Consider the following 10,294-nt stretch of genomic DNA (forward strand, 5'->3'; position numbering starts at 1 on the left):
GAAAATGCAGACATGCAGGTGCAGGATTGCTATAAGAAAGGCATACCTATATACACACATATGATTCTAGAAAAGCAAAATCATTATATGACGACTTAAAACAAAATGAAGGTGAAGAATCTAAAGCTGGAGAATTTAATACCAACAAAGGATGGTTTGATAATTTTATAAAGAGGTTTGGCTTAAAAAATGTCAAGATAACAGGATAAGCAGCTTCTGCAGACCAAGAGGCAGTAGACGAGTTTCCAGAGGCCATTAAGAAAATCACTGAGGAGAAAGGCTATCTGCCTGAACAGTTTTGTAATGCAGACCAAAGTGCCCTATTCTGGAAAAAAATGCCACAAAGGACATTTATTAGTAACGAAGAGAAGCAAGCACCAGGATTTAAGGCATAAGGGATAGGCTAACTCTACTATTTTGTGTAAATGCAGTCACGTTTGTGATCAGGTCTACCCTTATCTGTAAAGCTACTAATATCCGAGCCTTGAAGGGAAAAGATAAACACAAGCCGCCAGACTTCTGGCTGTACAAGAAGGCCTGGACAGTGTGAACCCTTTTTCTGGATTGGTTGCATTGATGCTTTGTCCCTAAAGACAGGAACTATCTTACCAGTAAGGGATTGCCTTTTCAAGTTCTTTTGATATTGGACAACGCCCTGGGTCACCCAGAACCCCATGAGTTCAATACCAAAGGCATCAAAGTGGTCTGCTTGACCCCAAACACATCTTTAATTCAGCCTGTAGATCAGGGGGTCATAAGTAGTTTTAAGACTCATTACATATGGTATTCTAGGGAAAGGCTTTTCAATGCTGTGGAAGAAAACCCTGACAGGGAGAACATCATAAAAGTCTGGAAGGATTACACCATTGAAGATGCCATCTTTGTTAACAGAAAGAGCTATGAAAGCCATCAAGCCCAAAATAATAAATTCCTGATGGAGAAAACTGTGTTCAGAGGTTATGCATGACTGCACAGGATTTACAACAGAGCCTATCAAGGAAATCATGAAAGAGATTGTGGTTATGGCAAAACAGGTGGCCATAACCTGTTTCAAGGATTTCAAGATATGGATCTTGAAGAAATTCAACGGCTTACAGACACCACACCAGAAGAATTAACAGAAGATGACTTGATGGAGATGAGTGCTTCTGAACCAATGCCAGAGGAGGAAGAAGAAGTCATAGAAGAAGCAGTGTCAGAAAAAGACTGACATTAGACAACAACTGGAAGAGTTCCAATTATCCAAGACTGCTTTTGCCTTCTTTTTACGACATGGACCCTTCCATGATACAGGCACTGAAACTAAAGCAAATGGTAGAAGAAGGACTGGTACCATATAGAAACATTTTTAGAGAAATGAAAAAGCAAAAAAGTCAGGCAGAAATTACAGTGTATCTCCATAAAGTTACACCAAGTGTACCTGCCTCTCCTTCCTCCCCTTCGACCTCCTCCACCTCTTCTGCCTCTGCCACCCCTGAGACAGCAAGACAAGCCCCTCCTCTCCCTAACTCCCCCTCTGCCAACTCAACATGAAGATGATGAGGATGAAAACACTTAAAATGATCCACTTCCACTTCAAGAAGAGTAAATAATTAGCATGCCATACAGTTAATAAATGTATCTGTTGGGTACGTGTGTGTCTTCATGTGAAAATCTAGTAACTGTACAGCAAGAATTGTATGAGACATTGTTGTGCCATAATCATCACTGCCTAAGTATTAATCATGTAAAACATCATGTGCAAGACCTGTATTGAAGTGGATAGTCTATCCTGCCATAGGCATAAGGTGAGTGACGTTTAATATAAAATTAACATGTTAGTTTTCTAACACTGTTTCATAACTTTCAAAGAATTACATTACCATACAGTATGCCTCTCTGTCTTATAATTAGAGAAACCACATGTCAGCCTATCATCACAGGTAAGTGGTTTTTTGAAAAATGTAACAATGTTTCCAAAAATGTACTATGAACATGGTAATCATGTATCCCATAAAAACTGTATTCAATTCATTCATTAATGTATAGGCTAGGCTACTGTGAAGAAGTTGTATCGATTATACTAGCAATCATACTGCTGCTTCTTCGTTATCAATGCGTGAATAACGTTATACCTGTAAATAAGTATGAATTTCTTTTTTACATTATCATTTTTTGATGTCTAGTATTAGTAATATGTATAACACCTACAGTGTTTTTTATCTTATAAGACAGCATTGACATAGGTAATGACAGAACACTCATCTTCTTAAACAGATGATATAAACTTATAGTATCAATAAATACAGTACAGTACTATAAATGTATTTTTTTATGATTTTTGTAATAACATTTTATTTTCTCTAGCATACTTTATTATAAGAATACAGTATATAATACATGTAACACACAAAATGTGTGTTAACAGTTTATGTTACAGGTAAGGCTTCTGGTCAACAGTAGGCTATTAGTAGTTAAGATCTGGGGGAGTCAAAAGTCATATGCAGATTTCTGACTGTGGCAGAGGTCAGTGCCCCTAACCTCCTCATTGTTCAGGGGTCAACTGTACATACACATGCACACACAGAACACATCCATACATATACATACACACAAACACACAGGGGTATGCACACATACACAGGCACACACTTAATTGCCAAGACCAGTTACCCTGGGCAGTTTTCCTTCATGGTTCATGAAAATATTTAATTATGTTGTTTACCTGTGTACTTATTTCTTTCCTGTCTTTCTTACAAAAATGTAAGCTCCCTGAAGGCTGAGGGTCCATATATCTTACCCAGAGATGTATTTCTGGAGACTAGTACAGTGCCTGGCTGATGGACGGCCCTCAAATACTTATTAAATGTATGAAATAAACATAAAACCATATTGAAATGTTTTTATAATATATGCAATCTGTGAGGAAGCCATGTCAGCAAAATGCACACGTGGATGTGTGCGATGTGTATAATGCATTAAAAGCATTATAATGACTGTTTATTAAACAATTTCTATGTGTCAGCACTAAATAAATGTTCAAGATGAATAAATGAATGAATCCTAGAATTTCAGTGCACCACCATAATCAGGTGAACCAAAACAGAATTCTAAAGACTAAGCTGTAATCAAACCACATTGCCTTAATTTCGGCTTAAGTTTCTTAACATGAAGTCATCACTTTTAACTTTTGTTTCCTTTCATGTACATTATGGTATACATATGGACAAAAAATTACAAGATAGTTAATCAGATAGCTAACCAACTCTAGGGTAAATGGGCCATTCTCTTTGGTTACATATTTTAAAGGCTAAAAATCCATACTCATAACATTTTTAATTTATCTAATAGAATTTTTAAAATTTAACATGTACAAATAAATGAGCAAAACAAAAATGTCAAGAAGCCAAAAATGATCTCTGAAATTATATGAAAACAATAATTATAAAACCATCAAGGTTATATAACTTTATATTCTGGGTTTATTCTCACAGAAGTGCAATCAGAAAGGAAAAAATATAGTGAAATAATGAATAAAGCAGAGGACACTCATTAATTCACTAATTTTTCAGCCCATCACTAAACTGATCAACAGCTGAATACACAGATTCACTGGTTATTTTATGTGTACTTTAAAAAAATCATGAAAAATATTTTTATTGCCTTCTATATCAGCGCCATTTTATAAAGAGAAGACACTTGGTTTCTAATACTTTTCATATCCTCCTTCACAGAAACAAATCTCGTTCTATCTTATTGTTGCTTCCAATGAAACACAGCTGTCTTTTATTAGAGATGTTTAGCTTACTGACTGTATATAGGTGGAATTTTACATGCTTAACAGAAGATTTTAATACAGTTTTAGCTCCTGCTTGAGATAAATCAAACTCAAACTGACAAATAAGCAACTGTGTCTGCAAGAAGTGGGGGCTGTCTAATTTAAAACTCCAAGAAGCTGAGAAAGCCTTCAATCTCAGGTTGCACAAAATACACATTTTATTCAGCAAGACATGATAGATACTTTATTGCAGAGTCATTCTTTTTTGAATTCACTAGGTGCAACTGAGACTAATCTAAAGCTACAGTTTATTAATAAAATTAGCCAGAAATAGAGAAAGAAAAACTAGTAATATAAGTAGTATCATTTATCAATTGCTTTAGAAATTTTATGTAAACATCTTCCAATCTTAAATGCCTTACTTGGTTCCCTTGTTTTCATATTTCTGTTCTATTATACTTGGTGCCAAGCTCTTTTTTTTGTACAGTCCAAACATTTTCCTGATTATTACTGTGCATGATTGTGAATAAATGCAAAGCAGTTTAAGATTATGCAGGGGGAAATGGCTGATGCACGCATTACACTTCATAGACCTAACTTATTACCATTCTGCTGCTTGATGAAAAATTCAGAGCATTTGCTGCAATAGCTTCGTTCTTCAATGGAGTTATTCTTTTTTTTTTGCCTTTCCAGATTAATTACCTGTAGTAATACTGTGCCCTTCTTGTTGTCTACAGATGTATTAATCCCTATGATAACCTGTTTTACACTCTTTTTAAAAAAAAATCACTGGTAAAAATTTCTGCTTGATCAAAATTGGTAAAAATAAAATATTTGCTAACTAACATAGTAATAACTGATATAGGCAAAAATTATCAGTAAATGTTACAGCCTCTGGGCAAAGGTTAGTTGGGGAATAGGACCTAAGTATGTCCTCTTGGTTTACATATTAGTTAGCAAAGGGAATGGCATCTTTAAGTAGAGACAGTTGCAGACACCTCCTTAGGAAAGTAGTAAAGTTAGCATCACCAATAATGAGATAAACTGGCATTGTGTGACATGGGGTCATATGTTTGAGAAGGACAACACCATGTAGACAGTACTCCTGACAGAAATGCACAACCTGAATCTAATCATGAGGAAACAATCAAACACAAATTCAGGGATGTTATACAAAACAACTGGCCTGTTATTTTCAAAATGTCATGAAAAAAACAAAAGGATTGATGGGCTGGTCCTGATTAAAAGAGACTAAAGAGATGCAATAACTAAGCACAGTATGTAATTCTGGATTGATGCTGAGATAGGAAAAAGGGTATTTTGTTCTAGTTTTTTGTTTTTCTCTAAAGAACATTATTAGAACTATTGGAAAAATCTGAATATGGACTGTATATTAGGTAATTTGTGTTGTATTAATATTAAATTTCCTGAATTTTATAATTAAGCTGTATTAAATGAAATTAATACATGAGGCTGTAAGGACATATATGCTTCAAGTATTTAGGGGTGAAGAGTCATGACATCTTCAACTTACTCTCAAATAATTCAGCATGATTAGGTAGATAGAGATAGATAGATAGATGATAATTATGTATATTCACAAAGAGATAAAAATGTGAGAAAACACTGATAAATCTAGGTGAAATGTACACGGGTGTTCTAGAATTCAGTAAAGTTTCTATAATTTTTCTGAATGTTTGAAATTTTTCAAAATTAAAAAGTAAAATAAGAATTTCTGCAAGTCATATCACAATGACAAAAACATCAATATTCTTGGAAAAAAAAGGAGGAAATCAAGGTTTAAAAAAATTAAGCATTCCACAATCTAGTGGACTTATTACGTTCCTTCAACATTGAACTATATTGTCAACGTGCTTGTTTTTCTGTAAGGGTTTAAGAATTTTCCATTTGTTCAGTCTGGTATATATGTCTATCAGTCTAAAGTAAGGTACCTTCTTAACTGCTGAAGTTTCTCATTTACTTTTGACATAGTTAGCCAGTTATAGATTGTACTTTAGAGTCACAAACTTGAACACTTGAGACACTTTTCAAATTTTTTTTCTTGCTTACAACTCAGCTTAACTTTTTTAAAAAAAACTTTTTCTCTCATGGAGAAAGTACTGCTGTTTAAATACAAAAATAAAGTTTGGTTATCAGTTTTATGTCTTTACAGAATCTTCTTTTACCCCCACCCATGCATCTCTCAATTCCAATTGCGTGTGTGTATGTCAGTTTCTATCTATTTAAAGGGAAGCCATTGATATATTGCTATATTCTTGATCCGTTGATATATTCCTGGTCTGCTTCCTCCATCCTAATCTTCACTTTGACCTAAGTTTCTGAAGAAAAACACCTTTAATAATTCTACTTCTTTACTCTTCTACTCAAGTCTAACTCCTTGTCACTTCTTTGCTAACTTTTCTGTGAATCCTTATAAATTACGTTAATCGTGAAAAGCAAATATTTCATTCCGGAAAAATCTCTTATTTTCTTCTTTTGCATTTTGGGGTCAATAAAGAATGGATGAGAAATATGCAAAGAGAATCGCAATATGCTCTCTTCCCAAGAGCCAATTATTATACTAGAATGTTTTACTTGATAAAGGCAAAAGGAAAGGACTTCAGTTTCAGCTGGATTCATTATAAAGATGGAAACTGCCCCAAACAGTAATACTCATGCAATTAGGAAATGGAACAAATGACCAGTAGACCCCAAAGTAAAGTGTAGTCCCCTACACTTTTCTATAAACTCCAACCTCCAACCAGTGATGTTTGAAAAGAGATCCCCTAATCCTTAGCACCATAATGTAAGAGCTTTCTCATTATACTGAGAGGAGGTCATGCTCCCTAGATCTAAAAAAAAAAAAAAGTGCTTTTCAAATTCTCAATGTTAATTTTTCTGTTGTTAAAAGAGATAATGACATAATCCATGAAAGCTACTAGCACGGTATCTGGCACAGGACCAACACCCTGTAAATGTTAGATAGTATTAATTTTTGTTATTTTTCACGCTGTCTACCCTCAGAAGCATTTTTCTTTCTACCCTTGCATTTTTGATAGCTCAAGCTCCAAAAGCAGAGAAATCTATATAGTCCTGATATTCAGCAAGTATCATTTAACCAAACTTGGAGCCATAACTTGAATTTTCCACGGCTGTATCAACGAGCTGCGTAACCAGTCACCCAAAACTTGCAATTTCAGCAAACGTAGTGACCTTTTAGCACGTTGGCAGCTCTTTTGCTAGCATAGAAACTTGGCAGGCTTTCTATGTGTCAGATTGTAGTCTGTTCTATTTAGCATAAGACTAGCAAGCAGATTGTTGCCATAATAGCCCTGAATTTGTTCACACCTTTCTGTACTCATCCCTTCCTTCAGTGTAAGCCCTCGGGTAATTCCACACTCACTTTGGTCTGGACTTGGCCATGTGATTTGCTTTAACCAATGTGACAACAGTAAATGTGACACAGCAGAGACTTAAAAAGTGCTTGCACATTGGGGCTGGCCCTCTCTGGCTGATCTTGGAATCCCTGCCATCACCACTGCTTGAAAAAGCCCAGGCTAGCCAGCTTGATAATGAGAGACACGTGGCCCAGTCTCCCTGTTGCCCCTCCGCAGCCAGCCAACACTTGTAGTCAAGCCTCTTCTCTAACTGTCAAAGACTGCGGATGTATGAGTGAGTCCAGCCAAGACCAGCCAAGTTCTGCCCTGCTGAGCCCAGCTCAGATTTTCCAGTACACATGTGTCACAAATGATGGTTTTAAGCCACTAAGTGAATGAGCACATGAGTGACACAAATGATTGTTTTAAGCCACTAAGTTTTGGAATGCTTTGTTTTGCTGCAACAAGAACTGATAAAGAAATTAGTACAAAGAAGTACGGTGCTTCTGTAACAAAAGCCCAAAACTGTGGCATTAGCTTTGGAATAGGTGGCTAGTGGAGGCTAGAAAAGCTGCAAAGAAACTATGCCAACTGGAAAAGTGGTGAGCACAGTTAGCAGAGGCTATGAAAGTGATAAGGAAACTGCTATAGCAGGCTAGGAAAATAGTGACCTAAATTACATAGTTGTGAAATAATTAATAAAAACTTTGCCCATAGTAGCTCATAAACTTCTGGATTTGGCTAGGGAGATCACCTCACAAAAAGCTAAACTTGTCAATTGGCTTCTTTTAGCTGCCTATGGTAAGGTACTGGAAAGGAGAGATGAGCTGAAGAAAATTCTTTTTGGAAGCAGAACTTAGGGGGAATATAGAGGGGCCAAGACATGCTGGGCAAAGAGTTAACTGTTCTTTATCTTCAATCTCCCCAGTCAGTAAAAAATTGTCAGAGTAATAAATAGCTTCAGGATAAAGATCAAATCAAAGTGTGACTGTAAGTCCTTTGTTAAGAACTCTAAAATTTTTAAGGACATTTATAGTAGATACTCTCAGACCAAAAAAAAAAAAAAACAATGACTTTCAAAATTCTTCAGGGTGCTTCCCCAGCAGCCTGACACACCCAAGTAAAAAAGAAAACTGTCTCTGTAAGAATTGTGAATGTGGCTTCTAGACCTGAATCAGATTCATAGGAAGCTCTCAAAATGTTGAAGTCAATTACACTGATCAAAGCACAGCAATCCTGGGTTGAAAGAGACCACGTCAGCTCAAACTAAAAAGAGCCTCTGGGCCCCTAAAACTCCATAAGAATGAAGAAGGCTGAGGATGATATTCAGCTGCATACACAATCCTTTTTTTTTTTTTTTAATAAATTTATTTATTTTTGGCTGTGTTGGGTCTTCGCTGTTGTGCACGAGCTTTCTCTAGTTGTGGCGAGCGGGGGCTACTCTTCATTGCAGTGCGCGTGCTTCTCATTGCGGTGGCTTCTCTTGTTGCGGAGCACGGGCTCTAGGCGCGTGGGCTTCAGTAGTTGTGGCACGTGGGCTCAGTAGTTGTGGCTTGAGGGCTCTAGAGTGCAGGCTCAGTAGTTGTGGTGCACGGGCTTAGTTGCTCCACGGCATGTGGGATCTTCCCGGACCAGGGTTCGAACCCGTGTCCCCTGCATTGATAGGCGGATTCCTAACCACTGCACCACCAGGGAAGTCCCACACAATCCATTTTTTATAAATAAGGTATGACATCTCAGAGGTCAGAGTAAAGAACTGTGAAGAACAATGGACTAGGGTACCACTCCCAGAGAGCTGTAAAAAAAACAACAGACTGGAGAAACACTCCCAGGAAGCTGAGTCTCAGCCTAATCGAGGAAAATCTCCTGATCCTGGAGTACAGGGGATCTGGCAGCACATGCCTGGCAGGATTTCAGAATTTCTATGGACCAGTGACTGCTATATGTCCACCATTCTTCCCCTTTCAAATGGTTCTCTCTAGTGTAGTTATCATATTCTTGCCTTAACACTGTATGTTGTAACTTATCTTTTTAGTGCAACGAGATAAAGAAGAGCTGCATCCAAAAACTTACTTCAGACATCATTATATATCAAGAGATCCTGGACTTTGAGCCTGATGTTGTGACTAGATGAAATTCAGGGGGTTTTAGGAGGGAGGAAATGTATTTTGCCTATGGAAGGGATATAAATCATCATGACAGGGGCCTTCTATGGTAGGTTATGGCAGTAAGACTCTAACTGTTCACACTTGCCTGTATCCATACCTTAGTTAGTTAGTCCTCTCCCACACGCTGGACTTGGCCATGTGACTTGTATCAGCCAATGAGACAGTAGCACACTGGACAGCACAGAACCTCGAAAAGTACTCAGACATAGGGGCTTGGCTATTTTGGCTTCTCTTAGAACCACCATGTGAACAAGCATAGGCTAGCCTGCTAGCGGATGAAAGATACATGACCTTCAATTGCCTTGATTACCCCAGCCAATAGCCAGTAACCCCTAGAAACAGAGCCAACTATATGACCAACAGCTGACCACAGACACATACATGAAACTAGACAAGAACCGCGCAGTGGAGCCCATCCAAATTGCCGGCCAACAAATGGCAAGCTAAATAAATAAACAGTTTTTGTTTTAAACCACTAAATTTGTGGTGCAGAATAACATGGCAAAGAATAATGTTCTAGTTCACATCCAGCAAATTACAGTCTGCAGGCCAAGTCTAGCCTGCTCCCTGTTTTGGTACAGCCTACAAATTACGAATGGTTTTTACATTTGTAAATGGTTGATAAAATCAAAAGAAGAATATATTTCAAGACATGTAACAGTTTGGGAAACTCACACTTTAGTGTCCATAATTAAATTTTATTGGAATGCAGCCACACCCATTTGTTTATCATTATCTCTGGCTTCTTTTGCACTGCAACAGCAAAGTTAAATAGACAGAGACTATATTGCCCGTGTTGAGGAAGAATGTCACCTGCCATATCAGTAAACAAAGGATGTTGCAGCCATCAAGCCCTCAGCCACTGCAGCCACCCCCAACGGTGCACCCTGAGGGGATTCAGGGTAAATAAAAGGAGGATACCCGGTCCTAAATAGTTAACGTGCATATCAAAGGAAGGATTTCAATGAGCCCAGACTCTTGCATCTTCCCAG

This window comes from Leucopleurus acutus (genome assembly GCF_964270905.1).
Source record: "Leucopleurus acutus genome assembly, chromosome: 9".
NCBI lineage: Eukaryota > Metazoa > Chordata > Mammalia > Artiodactyla > Delphinidae > Leucopleurus > Leucopleurus acutus.